Genomic DNA, 20324 nt, shown 5'->3' with positions numbered 1-20324 from the left:
AGTGTAAAGATTCCATTAAGATGCTGTAACATTAATTAATGTCATACACTCTTCTTCTTTCATTTTATTTGCATTGGCTTTTTTGTTTATCAAATGGTGTGTTGTGAAAATTATCCCTTTACCCTGCAGTTTTGCCTTTTTATCACCTATATATTATTCTACTGAAAGGTTAAATGCTATAATTATTTATGCTAATTTTAATTTTCCCTAGTGTCATAGGCAGTACAAATGAAGCAGTAGCAACTGATTATACATCACTGACAGCATAAAACAGAACAAACAGACAGTTCCTTCCATGAAAAGCCCAGGCCAGGTAATTCATAGTTAGGTGGTTGTGGCATCATGAGAACACCAGTCACAACCAACTAATAATGATGATATGAATATTTATTTTGTGCCTAATTTTGGATGTAAGTCACTTTGATAAATAATTTTCCTTGGTGCTTTTGTGCCTAAAGAAATGGGATGGAAAATATATTTACTTTTAGAACTTTGTGGAGTTAAATATTAGGGTTAAATTCTGGCTTTTGGGTGCCAGTGTTACTCTGAGGAGGGAGTGGAATTTTTGCAGTCAGGTGTTGTTTCCCTGATCCATTCTGCTTGTCCAGGAAGATGTAGACCTAATAGGTAAGGTTTGGGGGGACAGGATCTGGTTTCATCTCCCTCAGTAGGACACATTATGACAGGTCCAAAGCAGAAAAAGCGTACGTTACCTCCTGAATGCCTGCCTCTGAGTGTCTGCAGGTAGCCAGGGTTTGTTGGGGGCCTTGGCCATGTCAACAAACCACTTTGGAACCAAGGTGTGTCATCAGGCACATTAGCCAGGCCCTTCCACTTAGTTCTCAGTGGAGTACCAGGTCACCCTTCTTCTTTGGATCCTGCATGGCTCAGGCAGAGTGGGCAAAAACTCTACAAGTCCCCCCATCCTTTCCTTTAGAACATCCATCCAAGACCTGAGAATTTAACCCTTTCTGAGAAGACCTAAATTTATTTCTTAATTATTATTCCTTTATTACTTATTTGCTCACAACGTGGAAGCCCTGGACAAATACAAAAGGAGGTATGGTCCCTGCCCCTCTCAGGCGGAATAGTGGCTCAGTCTCTACCATGGCACCATCTGCACTGTAAAAGGACAAAACAGAAAGACAGAGATTAGGGAAAAGAGGTACAATAATGTAAAGTGTCCAGGTGGTAACTGGCCTTTTTTTTTTGATAATACAACGTTTTAAGAACATAATGGGCTAGATGGTCAGCTCCCCTGAAAGAAGAGCAGAGGAGACATTATACCATGTTCCCCCTGCTCCTTTTCCTGGGGCTGTCAGGTGGCCATTTCAGTCCCCAACACAAATTAGTTACAGGGCTGCTCTGACAACAGCTGGAACAGTCCTCTAGTCTAGGTTCTGTTCTGCCAGCACAGGGTCACCAGCAAGCTCCAGGCCACTCCACAAAAATCCAACATGAAGTGGGGAAATAGATGGCACAGAGCTGACTATGCTCGCTGATACCACCAAGGAGTTCCCATATTTGACATGCAGCTTTAAGACTCCTTAAGGCTCCAGGGGATTTCCCTTTAGGACAGTTTTAAGTCTCATTTGTGCTGCTGGGGCATCCGATGAAGTGAGCTGTAGCTCATGAAAGCTTATGCTCAAATAAATTTGTTAATCTCTAAGGTGCCACAAGTACTCCTTTTCTTTTTGCGAATACAGACTAACACAGCTGCTACTCTGAAACCTGCAATCATATGGTTAGTTTCTTGTAGGCATCACAGTAGAAAGGGGCCTTAAGATGGGATTTGATTACAGAGAGGATAGTGGTGTTGTGGACCAGTTCAGGAAGGGTTTTCTGTGAACAGAGGGGCATGTGGAAGAAAATGCAGAGGTGTTTGAGGGAGAAGCAAATGGGGCACTGAGAATGCAATTACTGGCTGAGTTGAGGAGAAATAGGTAACATAGTAAGAGACAAGGGCAAGCAGGGAGGGACAGAGTTATGCAGGACCTTGAATTTAGGGACAAAATTCTAGAAATTAAGAACTAAATTAAATTAAAATTAAATTAGAATTAAAATGTTCCATCTTACCCTCTGTGCATTGAGAGCTAAGAAGCAAACACTTAAGTGGAAGCTTTTTAAAAAATACCTAAGGGATTTAATTGCACAAGTCCCACTGAAAGCTAATGGGCCTTTTACTGCTAAATCTATCAGAGTACTTTTGCAAATCTTCTCATAAAAATCTAATAGTGGTATTTCCACTCCAGCCTTTCAAATGTCTAGACCTTGCCAAAATTCTGTGCAACAAACAGTAAAAATATGAAACAGGTTTATACTTAATTTACCTTGCAGGAAAATACAAATTGTGCAGATCTCAACTTTACTCAACTACATAATTTTAATGAAGAAATTCATTAATGAATAAAGGTAGATGAAATACCAAAAAGTAAGGATATTCAGCTTCAATTACAATACATGATTTAAAGGAGACTCCCTTTTTTTGTTCAATTATCATTTTACTTGGTAGTACTATTGCACTCAGAATTAGTGAAATACAGATTGGTTGCTTTAGCACAGATGCTTTCTTTCCCCCTCCCATAAGGCATAATAGAAAGAAAACAAAGCATCCTATTTTATCAATAAACAATGACAACAACAACCTACTGACTTAGATGAGTCCATATCCACATCCATTGAAAAAAGTTATTTTTCTGGCCCATAATTTACAGTTCTTTCATTTTACTTTTTTCCCTAAAAGGGTGAAGATTTCAATCTATTCCAATTGATCTTTATTCAGAAAGAATAAATGGTGGAGCAGGCTGACAACTTTATTTGGCTAATGATTAATATCTTTGCTTTGTTCTGGCCTGGAGAATAACCACAAAGTATTAGACGAGGGTGTGATGAAATATGGTTTGCAGGCAGTTTTAAGTCAGTCTTAAAAATGCAAGATACTAAATCCATGAGGTTATGTCAAAACCAGATCATTATGTTGCAATTCTAGCTAAAATTTAGCTAATTTTGCTTGAGAATATATAACACACAATGGACGGTGCCCCCTAGCTATATGTATCGATGAACCCCCATGTGCACAGATATCACCCATTGTGAACGGAACAGTGGCTCTGCCTCTACTGGGGCACTCTCTCTCCCCAGAACCTGTGGACTGAGAAGTGTGCTGGAGAAGAGGTGGACACTGGGCAGGTAATGGGAGGACAGGGTGTATGTGTGAAAGGGTACCTCCGGCTACTTGGAAATTAGAGAAGATAATGCAATCTGGTACTCCTTTATCTTTCCTGTATAGCCAACTTCAGTGAGCCAGAGGCAGCTGCAGCTAGAGAGTCCCTGAGGAAAATTTCCAATGGATCAGTGCTGCCAGGAGCCCTGGGGGAGAGGCTGCCTCCTGGATCCCTTACGGCTGGTGCAGAAGCACAGTGCCTCCATTCAGATGGTTCTGGCCTCTAGTGGCTCCCCCAGCATCTTCTAGGGTTGAAGCCAGCTCCGACTGCCTTTTCCACAAGGAAGCAAGCTACCCCCCTGTGCTGTGATGGTGTTGTGAGTGAATGCTTGCAGAGGAAAAAACCCCATAGTCCCATTTCACAGATTTTTCCATTATAGGGGATGGTCTGGGCCAATTTAAGTTCCACTATATTTACAAGCTCTTTTATAATAGCTATATTTCACAGATTTTTTTGCCTAGTCCAACTTTTTGCTATTTCAGCAAGAAGCACTATTAAGGATTTATATTTTATTTTTTTAATTACTAATCTCTGTAGAGGGAAAATTAATTATGTTGCATGTGGTCACACATCATGCCAGGAATAACATCTAGCGTATATAGTTTAACTCAGTAGACCATTTAAAAAAATCTTTTTCTAAAGTTTAGTTTTAGTTTGGGCACTATGGAGTATTTAACTTACCTTCAGGAGGATATTTTGTATAAAAATATAATGAAACTGGGCTACTAGAATATCAGCCATGCTTGACTGATACTAACCATATGAAAAAATGTATAAGACATCTAAACTTAATATGAGAACTACAGTTAAATCCACACATTTTTCTTCTAAAATGGATGTCCAAACTTTAAAGGGGCTGATGTTATTCTTCTTAAGATCCAAATATATTTTTGGAGACTGGGTTCCTACTAGAAAAGGAGTACTTGTGGCACCTTAGAGACTAACAAATTTATTAGAGCATAAGCTTTCGTGAGCTACAGCTCACTTCATCGGATGCATTTGGTGGAAAAAACAGAGGAGAGATTTATATACACACACACAGAACATGAAACAATGGGTTTATCATACACACTGTAAGGAGAGTGATCACTTAAGATAAGCCATCACCAACAGCAGGGGGGGGAAGGAAGAAAACCTTTCATGGTGACAAGCAGGTAGGCTAATTCCAGCAGTTAACAAGAATATCAGAGGACAGTGGGGGGGTGGGTGGGAGGGAGAAATACCATGGGGAAATAGTTTTACTTTGTGTAATGACTCATCCATTCCCAGTCTCTATTCAAGCCTAAGTTAATTGTATCCAGTTTGCAAATTAATTCCAATTCAGCAGTCTCTCGTTGGAGTCTGTTTTTGAAGCTTTTTTGTTGAAGTATAGCCACTCTTAGGTCTGTGATCGAGTGACCAGAGAGATTGAAGTGTTCTCCAACTGGTTTTTGAATGTTATAATTCTTGACGTCTGATTTGCATTAATGAACACCTCAGGGAAGGCAGGGGGAAAAATAACTTTTCCTAAATGCTACTGTAGGTTAGAGGAAAATTTGAAAAATAATTTAAAATCAAGATGCCTGGGATCTTAGATACATAGATATTAAGGTCAGAAGGGACCATTCTGATCATCTAGTCTGACCTCCTGCACAGTGCAGGCCACAGAATCTCACCCACCCACTCCTATGAAAAACCTCACCCATGTCTGAGCTATTGAAGTCCTTAAATCATGGTTTAAAGACTTCAAGGAGCAGAGAAGCCTCCCTCAAGTCAACCATGCCCCATGCTACAGAGGAAGGCGAAAAACCTCCAGGGCCTCTCCAATCTGCCCTGGAGGAAAATTCCTTCCCGACCCCAAATATGGCAATCAGCTAAACCCTGAGCATATGGGCAAGATTCACCAGCCACATACTACAGAAAGTTCTTTCCTGGGTAACTCAGATCCCATCCATCTAATATCCCATCTCAGGGGATTTGGCCTATTTACCCTGAATATTTAAAGATCAATTACTTACCAAAATCCCATTATCCCATCATACCATCTCCTCCATAAACTTATCAAGTAGAATCTTAAAACCAGATAGATCTTTTGCCCCCACTGCTTCCCTTGGAAGGCTATTCCAAAACTTCACTCCTCTGATGGTTAAAAACCTTTGTCTGATTTCAAGTCTAAACTTCCTGGTGGCCAGTTTATACCCATTTGTTCTTGTGTCCACATTGGTGCTGAGCTGAAATAATTCCTCTCCCTCTCCTGTATTTATCCCTCGATATATTTATAGAGAGCAATCATATCTCCCCTCAAACTTCTTTTAGTTAGGCTAAACAAGCCAAGCTCCTTAAGTCTCCTTTCATAAGACAAGTTTTCCATTCCTCGGATCATCCTAGTAGCCCTTCTCTGTACCTGCTCCAGCTTGAATTCATCCTTTTTAAACATGGGAGACCAGAACTGCACACAGTATTCTAGGTGAGGTCTCACCAGTGCCTTGTATAACGGTACTAAAACCTCCTTATCCCTACTGGAAATGCCTCTCCTGATGCATCCCAAAACCGCATTAGCCTTTTTCACAGCCATATCACATTGGCAGCTCATAGTCATCCTATGATCAACCAATATTCCAAGGTCCTTCTCCTCTTCCGTTACTTCTAATTGAGGCGTCCCCAATTTATAACTAAAATTCTTGTTATTAATCCCTAAATGCATAATCTTACACTTCTCACTATTAAATTTCATCCTATTACTATTACTCCAGTTTACAAGGTCATCGAGATCCTCCTGTATAATATCCCGATCCTTCTCCGAATTGGCAATACTTCCCAGCTTTGTATCATCTGCAAACTTTATTAGCACACTCCCACTTTTTGTGCTAAGATCAGTAATAAAAAGATTAATAAGATTGGTCCCAAAACCGATCCCTGAGGAACTCCACTGGTAACCTCCCTCCAACCTGACAGTTCGCCTTTCAGTAGGACCCGTTGCAGTCTCCCCTTTAACCAATTCCTTATCCACCTTTTGATGTTCATATTGATCCCCATCTTCTCCAATTTAACTAATAATTCCCCATGTGGCACGGTATCAAATGCCTTACTGAAATCTAGGTAAATTAGATCCACTGCATTTCCTTTATCTAAAAAATCTATTACCTTTTCAAAAAAGGAGATTAGGTTGGTTTGGCACGATCTACCTTTTGTAAAACCATGTTGTATTTTGTCCCATTTACCATTGACTTCAATGTCCTTAACTAATTTCTCCTTCAAAATTTTTTCCAGGACCTTGCATACTACAGATGTCAAACTAACTGGCCTGTAGTTACCCGAATCACTTTTTTTTCCTTTCTTAAAAATAGGAACTATATTATCAATTCTCCAATCATTCGGTACTACTCCTGAGTTTACAGATTTATTAAAAATTCTTGCTAATGGGCTTGCAATTTCAGGTGCCAATTCCTTTAATATTCTTGGATGAAGATTATCTGGGCCCCCCGATTTAGTCCCATTAAGCTGTTTCAGTTTCGCTTCTACCTCATATATGGTAATATCTACCTCTATATCTTCATTCCCATTTGTCATGCTACCATTATCCCCAAGATCCTCTTTAGCCTTATTAAAGACTGAGGCAAAGTATTTGTTTAGATATTGGGCCATGCCTAGATTATCTTTAACCTCCACTCCATCCTCAGTGTTAAGCGGCCCCACTTCTTCTTTCTTAGTTTTCTTCTTATATATGGCTATAGAACCTTTTACTGTTGGTTTTAATTCCCTTTGCAAGATCCAACTCTACTCGACTTTTAGCCCGTCTCACTTATCCCTACATGTTCTGACCTCAATTAGGTAGCTTTCCTTGCTGATCCCTCCCATCTTCCACTCCCTGTATGCTTTCTGCTTCTTCTTAATCACCTCTCTAAGATGCTTGCTCATCCAGCTTGGTCTACAACTCCTTCCTATGAATTTTTTCCCCTTTCTTGGGATACAGGCTTCCGATAGCTTGTGCAGCTTTGATTTAAAGTAATCCCAGGCCTCCTCTACCTTTAGATCCATAAATTCTTCAGTCCAATCCACTTCCCTAACTAATTTCCTTCATTTTTGAAAGTTAGCCCTTTTGAAATCAAAAACCTTAGCTGCAGATTTATTTTTGTTAATCCTTCCATTTAGTTTGAACTGAATTAGCTCATGATCACTTGAGCCAAGATTGTCCCCTACAACCATTTCTTCTATGAGGTCCTCGCTACTCACCAAAATTAAATCTAAAATGGCATCCCCTCTAGTCGGTTCAGCAACTACTTGATGAAGGAATCCATCAGCTATCGCATCTAGGAAAATCTGAGCCCTATTATTATTACTAGCACTGGTCCTCCAGTCTATATCTGGGAAGTTAAAGTCTCCCATGATCACGCAGTTTCCAATAGTATTTACTTTGTTAAAGACATTAAAAAGGGCTCTATCCATATCCAAATTAAATCCCGGAGGTCTATAGCACACCCCAAGCACTATCGTAGGAGAGGCTCTACTAGTTTTCTTCCCCAATGTAATTTTTGCCCACACGGACTCTGTCTTATCCATTGCATCGCTTCTTATTTCTTTACATTCTACCTCATCATTGATATACAATGCTACTCCACCACCTTTACCTTTGTTTCTGTCTTTCCTAAACAGCACATACCCTTCAATACCTGTAGTCCAGTCATGACTACTATTCCACCATGTTTCTGTTATCCCTATAATATCTGGTTTCCCTTCCTGCACCAGTAGCTCTAGTTCCTCCATTTTGTTACCTAGGCTCCTCGCATTGGTGTACAAACATCTTAATTTTTGCTGTTTGGCCTCGCTCACATTTTGTACCCTATTAGGCACAATAGGGTACTCTTGACTGAGTAAAGGGTGAAGTTTTCAGGGAAGCCTCTATATGTTTCCCTGTGCCTTCTCACTGAATACCTAGGTGGGGCCAAAACCAAGATGGCCTGAAATCTGGGATTATTTTCTAGCATTTCGTGAAGAATGTGTGCTAAATGCAGCAGAGTAACCTATCAAATGTAAACACTAAAACAAATGAATAGTATTTTAGACAAAAAAACAGTGCTTCAGGACCAGTTGTTATATATTGGAGAGTTGGTTTACCTGTATCTATGTTTATACATCTACAGTTATATTACATCATCTAACCATTAAGAGTATATGCATAAGGAGAATTATCCTTGGTGAGGGGACGAAGAAACTCTACATACACAAAATGGCTGCCAAGCAGCTATTCCTGTCCAGAAGAGGAAGGAAGTGGCCTCAGTTCATGCCATGCTTCATCTCTATCTCCAACATGTCCCCCTTTTCCATTGCACCTGTAGCAGAAGGCAATGCACACAGGGGAAGAGTAAATAATGAACAAGCCCTATGCAATCCAGTGTAGTTTATGGAGCAGGCAGTCCTTCACTGGGTAGAATGCTTTCTCACCAATGGCCTGGTCCAAAGTCCACCAAATTCAGTAGAAAGACTCCTGTTGACTTCAATGGGTTTTGGATCAGTCTCCAAAACTGGTGCTCAACCAATTTGTTCCATGGGATATGTAGGGAACATCTCTGGATGTTAGGCCCCATTGAGTTAAGGATCATACAAATAAATGAGCTAATTCTATGCAGTGGGGTTTATAGTAAGTAAAATATTTTCTGCTGTTGTTGTGACTCCAGGACATACACAGCCTCATTAATAGTATCCTGTGCTGTGTTTTGTGTGTGTCAGTCATACAAAATTCAAATAGAAAAACATTTACTTATTTATTAATTTCCTTACAGATTATCCTTTCTCACACTTACATTTTTGTTTTAAAAACATTTGTGTTTTAATTCTCATTTCTGTGGTTTACTGTAGTCTCTCATTGTGTGTCTCATTTTTTCCCAACACTATTCTTCATTATTAGTAACTCTCCCACTGCATGCATCCAATGAAGTGAGCTGTAGCTCACGAAAGCTTATGCTCAAATAAATTTGTTAGTCTCTATGGTGCCACAAGTCCTCCTTTTCTTTTAGCATTTGTAGCAACTCCAAAGCACTGAAAAGAAGTGGAAATGCTATTTATTTTTGTTCCCTCTACTTCTGCAGTCTGTTTGGATGGCTATGCATTGGTTAACTAAGAAATAGCAGTAGGTTTTAGTTTAATTGGCTGAGTTATTAGATCAATTTTCAGAGCTGTGGACAGAGTTTCGAGTGTATGCTTGTATGCATCTGTGTTTGAGAATGAATGTGATGCACAAAAAGATAAATACCTGACTAATCTAGGTTTTTAAAATCTGAAACATGCATGATACGACACTGATTGTTAGAAGAGGGGGTTATGTTTGAAAGGCCAAAATCATGCTTTGTGTTGCAAGCCCCTGATAACTGTAAGTCTGCTTGGAGCAAGGTCATAGAGGCGCAATCCACCTGCATGCCACATTCTGCCAGGAATCTGAGCCACATAACGAATTCCCAAAATTAAATGAGGCAGGACTGGAAGTGGGAGCAGGGAGAGGGCAGGACAGATGCTGTGATACAAAACCCTCAACAATGGCTGCTAGTCTGCTGAGTCCATAGCCTATCATACTGACCAAAATTATCTCATTGTTTCCTTTTACTGCTCCATTGGTCTGTCTGCATCCAACTGTTGTCTCTTGTCTTATACTTTGACGGTAAGCTCTTTGCAGCAGGAACCTTCTTTTTGTTGTGTAGTTTATATATCATCAAGCAGAAGTACCAGTTGGAGGATGAATTCAACAGAAGCAACACCAAAGCTGGAAGATATCACAGTACCAACTAAAAGATACTACACGGGAGTACCTTCTATTGTCCAGGTCATTAAAATCCCCCATCACGCATATTGAAAGAAGGCATCCATGACCACAGTCTTGTTACACCTCCTGTTCAACCTGCATAGTTCAGCAATAGGGCTGGTCTAATTTTTTTCAATTTGAGCAGAAAGTTGGGTTTTCAAGTACATGAAATATTCTGTTGAAAATTCCAACTTTTTGTAAAAACCAAACAAACCTGAAAACACAAAAACTTTTCAGTTTTTCAACAAAAAGTTGAAATTTTCCATTGTGGGAGTGTGTAAAAACCATGTTCCAACCAGCGGTACTCAGCAATTATCTTCTGTTATTTCTCATGAAATGAAAGCCTTTCCAATTCAAGTATTTTATGTTAAGGTGTAAAGGAAGATTCTGAGAGGTGATGATGTTTCTGGGGCCAACAGTCCACAATTCCAACTGACCCTTTTGCCTGGCTCTCGCTTTGAAGAGAACTTGTCCCGCAGTTTAGACAAATTTGAGGTTTAACCAATTTGCAGCAACTTTGATTCAACTGGTAAACAACAAGGGAAACCAGTGGTGTAGATGTACATCACAGACATGTGTGAATATTTAGGGTCAAATCCTGAGAAGTACTGAGCACCTGAAGTTCTACTTACACCTAGTAGGAGTTACAGGAATCTACAGGACTGACTCTGGTGCAGACAAGGTTCTAGTGTCACTGTTGTTGCTAGCCTTCAGCTAGCTATCTTTGCTGTCTCTGAACACAAGAACTCAGATTGTGTCTGCCAACTGTACATAAATACAAGGTTGGGAAGGTGCTTTGTACCTTTCCTGCACTCTTACACGCAATCTTGCCCTGAGCAGAGGAAAGTATATTAACACAAATATAACATAAACATATCAGCATAAATATGTTAACTCAGAAATGTCAACAGGTCATTTGTTCTTGCTTCTTGTTTTAATTCTTGTAATTTTTTTTAAAAAATCTGAAGTTATTTACTCTCAAACAATAACAAAAGAGTCAAAATAACATAGTTTTATAAATAATATGGAAAGGTAATTGCCAGAAGGAACTATTTCATTAATGTAGTATTTATGATTCTGAAATTCAGGATAAATTCTAAAATTTCCATCCAAAATTACTGAAGGATTCTTTCAATAAAGTCTCTTTAAGGAATTGTGTACTTTAAATTAAGAACTGGAGCAATTTCTGTGTATATGGTGATGTACATCTTTCTTCTTTTAAAGGATTTAGAGGGTTCTCACTGTTATTAACATGGACAATAATTTACACTTACCAAGTGGAATACTAGTTTTTTTTCTTGAGACTGATCCTTAACTTGGGTAAATCAAGATAGTTCAATAGAAGAAATTGAAACTATGCTGATTTGCACCAACTGAGATGTGGCCGACTTTTTCCAACTTTCTTTGGTATAAAAGTACCAGCTTTGGGCATTTATGAGACAACACATATAATTACAGACAAGACTTATTTGATTAATCTTTTCTATGGTTTTGAGCAGAAACTTTGCATTTATTATGAATTTTATCATTTATTTAAAGGTTTTATTTCAAAAGACTTTGGTGAAGTAATTTTGCCCGATTATTGTAATTTTTTTATATTTCTAGGGAAGGGTTTTTTCCTGATGTAACGGGGTCCACTTCCCCCATTTGGTTATGGGTCTGCTACTTCAGTTTCCCCAACTCTGTTCCCATAGAATGCTTGTGGTTCAAATACATTCCATTCTTGGGGTCTGACTTTTTAACAAAATAGTTTGACTCAACAGAACATAAATCTTCCCAATAGACTTTCTTGTTCCTTCCCATCCCCAGGTACTGCTGCTTGGCCTTTCCTAAAGTTTCTTCTTCCAGCTGAGGCTTCTATTCCCACTCCCTGTCTTTATCTCCTGCCATGCCTTCTGGTGCAGAAAGCCCCTTTCCCTTTCCTTGTGTCTCACACACTTATCTAGGCTGGCTCCCTCTTAAAGGAAACACTACCTTTAGATTGTTGTCATGTGATATTTGGTCACTTGACCAATTGCCAGCCACAGCCATGAAACAGTGTGCTTGGACACATGCATGCATTCAAGGAACATCAGCATCCTATTACCCCCCCACATATTCTTATAGAACTTAAATAATAGAAAAATAAATGAATACATCTATAAATTATAATCTTCAAAAGTAAGGTATATATCTATTCATTATAGTGACTTAAGGCCAATTCTGAAAGATACTCAGGTCCTCCTGAGATTTGTTGAGTGCCCAAAGCTACCAATGAAATTGGAATTCAAAGTATTTGTGATTGGACACCAAATTAATAATTGGTAGCACCAATGTCTGACTCTTGTCTTTATTAGAGGACATAACATTGCAAAAAGGAGGAGCATTCATATAAGACATTTTGAAATTTTTGGCTCTCCTGTCCATATCTTTCTGAGTGAATAAGGTCTATACTGGTAATGTGTAAAAGAATGCACATATTTTCATAATTAAAGGGTCAAATTATGCAACTCTTTGGGATGAACGGTAATCGGGATAAAACACAACATGGTTTTACAAAAGGCAGATCATGCCAGAACAACCTGATCTCCATCTTTGAGAAGATAACTGATTTTTAGACAAAGGAAATACAGTAGATACCTACTGGATTTCAGTAAGGCATATGATATTGTTCTACATGGTAAATTATTAGTTAAATTGGACAAAATGGGGATTAATATGAGAATTGCAAGGTGAATAAGGAACTAGTTAAAGGGGAAACTGCAATGGTTCATACTGAAAGGTGAACTGTCAGGCTGGAGGGAGGTTACTAATGGAGATCCTCAAGGATCGGTGTGGGACCAATCTTATTTAACAGTTTTATTACTGATCTTGACACAAAAAGTGGGAGTGTGCTAATAAAATTTGCAGATGACTCTAAGTTGGGAGGGATAGCCAATATGGCGGAGGTCTGGAATATCACACAGGAAGATCTGGATGACATTGAAACTGAAGTAATAGAATTGGAATGAAATGTAATAGTGCTTAGGGCAAGGTCATGCAGGTAGGCACTAACGACAGGAATTTTTGCTATAAGATGTGATCTTTTCACTTAGAAGCAACAGAGGATGAGAAAGACCTGGGGGTATTGGTTGATCACAGGATGACTATGAGCCGCCAATGTGATATAGCTGTGAAAAATGCTAATGCAGTCCTAGGATGCATCAGGTGTGGTATTTCCAGTAGGCATAGGGAAGTGTTAGTACCATTATACAAGGCACTGGTGAGACCTCATCTGGAATACTGTATGCAATTATGGTCTCCCATGCTTAAGAAAAATGAATTCAAACTGGAATTGCTGCGGAGAGGGGCTACTAGGATTATCTGAAGAATGGAAAACCTACTTTATGAGAGGAGACTCAAAGAGCTTGGCATGTTTAGTCTAACGAAAGGAAAGCTCAGAGGTGATTTGATTGCTCTCTATAAATTAGGTCTGTTGATTAATTGCAGTTAACTCATGCAATTAATTTTAAAAAATTAATCGCGAATAATCACAGTTTTAATCATACTGTTAAATAGTAAAATACCAATTGAAATGTATTAAATATGTTGGATGTTTTTCTACATTTTTAAATATATTGATTTCAATTAAAATACAGAATACGAAGTGCTCACTTTATATTATTATATTTTATTACAAATATTTGCACTGTAAAAATAACAAAAGAAATAGCATTTTTCAATTCACCTTCTACAAGTACTGTAGTGCAATCTCTTTATTGTGAAAGTGCAACTTACAAACGTAGATTTTTTTTGTTACATAACTGAACTCAAAAACAAAACAACGTAAACTTTGAAGCCTACAAGTCAACTCAGTCCTACTTCTTGTTCAGCTTATCGCTAAGAGAAACAAGTTTGTTTAAATTTACAAGAGATAACGCTCCTGCTTCTTATTTACAATGTCACCAGAAAGTGAGAACAGGCATTTGCATGGCACTTTTGTAGCACTGCAAGGTATTTACATGTAGATATGCTAAATGTTCATATGCTCCTTCATGCTTCGACCACCACTCCAGAGGACATGCTTCCATGTTGATGATGCTTGTTAAAAAAATAATACATTAATTACTTGTGACTGAACTCCTTGGGGAAGAATTGTATATCTCCTGTTCTGTTTTACCTGCCTTCTGCCATATATTTCATGTTATAGCAGTCTCGAATGATGACCCAGCACATGTTCCTTTTAAGAACACTTTCACTGCAGATTTGACAAAACACAAAGAAGGTACCAATGTGAGATTTCTAAACATAGCTACAGCACTAAACCCAAGGTTTAAAAATCTGAAGTGCCTTCCAAAATCTGAGAGGGATGAAGTGTGGAGCATGCTTTCAGAAGTTTTAAAAGAGCAACACTCCGATGCGGAAACTACAGAACCCAAACCACCAAAAAAAGAAAATCAACCTTCTGCAGTGGCATCTGACTCAGATGATGAAAATGAACATGCGTCAGTCTGCACTGCATTGGATTGTTATCAAGCAGAATCCATCATCAGCATGGGAGCATGTCCTCTAGAATGGTGGTTGAAGCCTGAAAGGACATATGGCATGTAAATACCTTGCAATGCCAGCTACAACAGTGCCATGATAATGCCTGTTTTCACTTTCAGGTGACATTGTAAGCAAGAGGGCAGCATTATCTCCTCCGAATGTAAACACACTTGTTTGTCTGAGCAATTGGCTGAACAAGAGGTGGGACTGAGTGGACTTGTAGGCTGTAAGGTTTTATATTGTTTTGTTTTTGAATGCAGGTTTTTTGTAGATAATTCTACGTTTGTAAGTTCAACTTTCATGATAAAGAGATTGCACTATAGTAATTGTATTAAGTGAATTGAAATACTATTTCTTTTTTTTTTTTACAGTGCAAATATTTGTAATAAATAAATAAAAACATAAAGTGAGCACTGTACACTTTGTATTTTGTGTTGTAATTGAAATAATATATTTGAAAAAGTAGAAAACATCCAAAAATATGTAAATAATATTATAGTTTAACAGTGCAATTAATCTCAATTAATATTTTTAATTGCTTGACAGATTTACTAAAATATATCAGAGGAATAAACACCAAGGAGGAAGAAGAGAGATTTAACTTAAGTGCCAGTGTGGACACAAGAACAAATGGATATAAACTAGGCATCAACCAGTTTACGCTCGAAATTAGCCAAAGGTTTCTAAACATCAAAGTAGTGAAGTTCTGGAATAGCCTTCCAAGAGGAGCAAAAAAACTACCTGGTCTCAAGACTAAGCTTGATAAGTTTATGGCAGGGATGATATGATGGGACTGCCTATGATGGCATGTGGCCCATCAGCAACTGCCAGTAGCAAAAATCCCCGACAGGTGGAGATGGGACAGTAGATGGGGAGGGCTCTGAGTTACTACAGAGAATTCTTTCCCAGGTGGCTGGTGGGTCTTTTCCGCATGCTCAAGGTCTAGCTGATCACCATATTTGGAGTCAGGAAGGAATTTTCCCTGGGTTAGATTAGCAGAGGCCCTGAGGGTTTTTCACCTTCCTCTTCAAAATGGGGCATTGGTCATTTGCAGATTTAAACTAGTGTAAATGGTGAATTTTCTGTAACTTGAAGTCTTTAAACCATGATTTGAGGATTTCAGTAACTCATCCAGAGATTGTGGGTCAATTTCAGGAGTGGGTGTGTGAGATTCTGTGGCCTGCAATGTGCAGGAGGTCAGACTAGTTTATCATGATGGTCCCTTCTGACCTTGAAGTCTCTGAGTCTTACCTCGACCAGGACTTCCTTATTCAAGTACTTCACAGTGAGTTCATTTGTGTGACTCATGGTGAGTAAAGGTGCAGATTGGGCCCAAATTAGTATTTCAATATTAAAGAAATAAATATTTGAATCCAGAAATAGGCTAATGTATACAGTAGAAGACAAAGTTGGGTCATATACATTAGGAGTATAGTTGTAGGCCATGGGACATAAGAACAGTTCCTCCTACCTTCCCACCTGTTCACATCTTTTGAGATTGTCCTGAACTGAAATCCTGCATCCAAATAACCTCAAACTCTGAGGGAGTCCAGAATCTGAACCCTGGATCCAGGTTTGAATTTTTGAATGGGGACCCTGTCTTTATAATGGTCAAGTCAAAGACCCAGATCTGAATTAATGTCATATTTTGTGGGCAGCTGGATGTGATTCAAAATCCAAGTCCTTATAAAAATTTTGCATTTTCTGCCATTATGCTACCCATTCACTTAGCTTTATTAGGTCCCTGCTGGACTAAAGTGTTAATTGTTAATGTCAGCTCGGTGCAGTGAAGGAGATTATTATGCGGGTCTGCAAAATAGGATATGATTGGATTTGTTTGGGACATTTTAAGATGCTAGGAAAGAAGAAAGAACTGTACCCTAACCAAAGCCACCACTACCGAACCCTATTTTAAACAAAATAAGTATTAAACATTTTTAAAACATGTTCAGTTATTGCGATCCTCTTTTCACTTCTTGAATTATGTGTGGTTATATACACACAAACACTCACTCTGGGACAGAAACTTCTGTGTGTATAAATATTTCATTTCACAGCTAAGTTGCTGTACTGCTTATACTGCCCTACTGTATGTTTCAGCAATTTTTCACTCAAGTGGACAGCATGCAATTTTCAACTTTCGCAGGGCAGCAGTAATTTGTACTCTCCCCTTTTTATGATTTGTTCAAAGCCTTTTTGATGAATATGGCCATTATTCATCTTAGAGCTAGATAGGACCATTTTGGATCCTAACTTTCTTCCCCTTTTGGAGTTGTACATCTCTTAGGAGTTTAAAAGTGAAGAAGAGTTCACTATATTAGCCACATTTAGGAGTGGAAACACAATTTTAATGGATGTCACACAAAAACAGGTATATAGGAAAAAGTGTTCCACATTTCCCTTGAGTAAAGATGACACGAATTGTATGGAAAGAAGTCAAAGCTTTTTCATGACTAGGGCTCTAAATCTTTAGAAATAGGATTCAGGCTTAGTAAACAAGGTTTCCCATGTCTTTAATCCTAATCCCAACATATAAACCACATTCTCAGTGGAGCAGTTAATGACATATTGACTAAACACAGCCAAAGTTGTTGGCTTTTATTTTTTTACTTCATTCTATAATATCTATTCTCAGATTCAAATTTCACTCTCCTTTGCATTGAAACAACATACGGTCATTGGTCTTCCTATTGACTGATGCCCATGTCAAATGTATTGGGTTTTTGTGATGTAAACACCTGTCCACTAAAAGTTAAGACCCTCAGCTCATTTAAAATAGGTCAGGGAACAGCCATCAGATGGTAGTGAGTGAGCTGGATCATTTTAAAATGGCCTAATTTTCAGAAAGTGCTCAGCACCCATGCTCTGAAAATCAGGCTAATTGAAAGTGTCTTAGGTTGGGCACTCGCAAATTAAAGTAGTCAAAATCACCAGTCACTTTTGAAAATCTTGGCCTCACTGTAACATCTTCATGAGTTGGTGGAGCATTTTGTATTCCATGACTGTAAAGGGAAAGGGAGAAAATCTGTGCCCTACAAGTCATTCTGCAGCAGTTACACCCTGAATGAATTTGAGCTCACAGCTCACTGTGAGCTGTAGCTCACGAAAGCTTAGGTTCAAATAAATTTGTTAGTCTCTAAGGTGCCACAAGTACTCCTTTTCTTTTTGCGAATACAGACTAACACGGCTGCTACTCTGAAACTACATCCTGTGTACTTTCTTCTTCTAGTCTTCATTGTTTCCTCTCTTTTTACATTTTTTTAAACTTTTCATTTTTTTTCTGCTGTTTTTATACTGTTCTAATAAGTTCTATTGCCCCTTCTTGTCTGTCACCATCCCATGTTTGAGGGAGTGCAACCCTCAACTGTACAATGGTGCAGAATGGCCTTGAGGAGTCAAGAGGCTATATGAAACATTGCTGCACTCACTGCTTAACTAGAGAAAGCAAGTGTGTCAGTTCTTTGGCATAAAAGATGTGAAAGTGCTATGGGATCTTTTTTTTTCTTTTTTCAGTTGGGCCCCAAGAGTTCCCATGCTATACATGTGATGTGCATTACTAGCCGATTAGAAGTGACATCAATTAGTCACTTTTCTGTGGTTTTGATGGAAAATAAAAATGAGCTCCTATACACAAAAATCTCAAATTCATCTCTGTGTTGCCTAGGGAACTTTTTCTCTGCAATATCAGTTATCAGTCTAATATAATATTGTTGACTTAACAATGATGTATTTCAGGCTGAAGGCAGAAATGCATTTTGCATTAATAAATTGTTTTGAGATGGATTTAAGGAATATTTCATTACATAAGAGAGGCAGCTATAAAACATATTTGGTGGTCTTTCAATCATTGCTACCTGTGGTCTATTTGTGGGGATGGCATTTATCAGAGTGGCAGGAAATATTAAACAAGTGATAGACAGTTATTAGTTCTCCTAAAACAGAAGTCCTCATACCTTATACTCCTACGCCATGGGAAAAATTCACTTGGTATTTTCTTTCTGGCAACTGTTCTGCTGTTCATAATTTGATGGAAAATTGATTAATCACACATTTAACTCAATGCAAGATCTTCTGCACTGTAATAAATTATGGCCATTAATCAATAAGTACAAAGTAATTCCAGGAGTCTGGAGACATGCTGGTTTCTAATAGAAAAACTTGCGCTTAGGCCTTTCTGCCAGTGACCACTTCATCTGAGGTATTTTGCACCTGCCTCAATCCAATTAGATGACATAATTAATGAATCTCAATGCACTTGATAATTTGTTATACAAAAGAAAGAATGTTTTGGCATATCCATTAAATCCTGATGTACAACACTTTGCAAGGAGAGAAGGTGAACAAGGAAGAATAGACGCTTAGGATGGAAGTCTTAAAGTTCAAGTAGGAATGTGGAAAGCCCTGTTTAGTACATAGAAGTGAGTATGCAAATTTAATTTAACTTAAAACAAAAGTACACCCATTTCCTTCTTTTCTAGATAAAGAGAAACTAACCGCATTTAAAAACTTCCATGACATCTTGTTCCTTTTATGAAAAATTAAATGGTATGATTAGAGTAAGTATTCAGGAAGTATTGTTTCCCAGGCAATCTAATCAATGTTTCCTTGGTTAAGTATCAGTTACAGTTTTACATATCTCAGTCCTTTAGCACCTGTTATATGCAGCTAACAAATAGGCACTCAATAGATTTCAGTGAGAGAAAGCATGTGACAATAAAAAGAAAACCAGTGTGCTGCTTATTCTGTCACTAGGAGACGCCATGAGCAGATTTTGTTTAGAGACTTTGAAAAACAATTAGCTAAGGATTATAGGACTAAAAGGCCTTTATTAGCTGTACCTGGAAAATACTTTGCCCATTTAATGCCTTCTAAGCTGTCATTGTGCTTGAACTTCAGTTCTAGTGATTAATGAAAAGCTTCAGGGCACAGCTAGAAGCTAAAGTCTCAATTATGAAAAAGCAGTAACTAGTTTAATGTGCTGATGCTTTTATACTTAAACTGACAGCTGTGAAAAATGGCAATATTTCCAATCACGCTTTAATAATTTATCATTAATTTATTGGCATGTCCAACATACTTTACTCCCACTGTTCTTTTTTTCCTTTTCGGCTCATGGCATTTTGACATAGAAGAACAAAATGTGTTGCAAGTCTCTAAGGAGGAACTTCCTTTTTGTGACTGAGTGGCTATTGTTTCCAAGCCTTCAAATGTTGTCAAACAGCCCACAGTTTATTAATAGAAATACAGTATAAGCCAGATTCTTGTGGGCCAGATTCTTGCCTGGAGTAAATCAATGTAGCTCTATCAGTTTAAGTTGAGCTATGCTGTGTCATATCAGCTGAGGATATTGACTTGTGTGATCTCAGTAAACACGTTCATGAATGCAATTTTTTCCTTGGCCCTGGAATGCCATTTTGAGCTGGAGCAAAAACAGAAATGAACTGTCTGAAACTTCTAAATCAAAACTTAAAATTTAGGAAGGAGTTCTTTTGAAAAATAGAGCCAGATTCTCAGCTGGAATAAACCGGCATAGCTCCACTGAAGTCAATGGAAACGGTGTCATGTTTCACAGCAAACAATTGTAATCAATTAAGCTAATCAATCTACACCAACTGAGGATCTGACCCAGTATTTATAGTAATATCTTGGACTTCTTTTTTGTTTCAATATTTAAAGTTTCCTCTCCCTTGTTTATTTCTAGGACCTACAAAAAATGGAGCTGATCAAATAGTACAAATTTGTGAATATTTGCATGCTGAGTTTGGTCTGCTATGGTTCATGGAAGCCTATTATATGTCATTCATGACTATTCCAATGTGTGC

General features: G+C 38.3%; 1 long non-coding RNA gene across 1 annotated transcript in view; it reads left to right on the top strand.

The window, feature by feature from the left end:
• The first annotated feature begins 200 nt into the window (after positions 1-200).
• Positions 201-20324, top strand: part of LOC122455883 — a 45874-nt gene continuing 25750 nt past the window's right edge. The window contains exon 1 of the long non-coding RNA XR_006274388.1: positions 201-313. This is a non-coding gene — a long non-coding RNA (uncharacterized LOC122455883). The remainder of the gene's footprint in view (positions 314-20324) is intronic.

This window comes from Dermochelys coriacea, chromosome 9 (assembly GCF_009764565.3).
Source record: "Dermochelys coriacea isolate rDerCor1 chromosome 9, rDerCor1.pri.v4, whole genome shotgun sequence".
Classification (NCBI taxonomy): Eukaryota; Metazoa; Chordata; order Testudines; family Dermochelyidae; genus Dermochelys; species Dermochelys coriacea.
The sequence above is the reverse complement of the archived record's forward strand: the minus strand, read 5'-3'. Positions and strand labels throughout refer to the sequence as shown.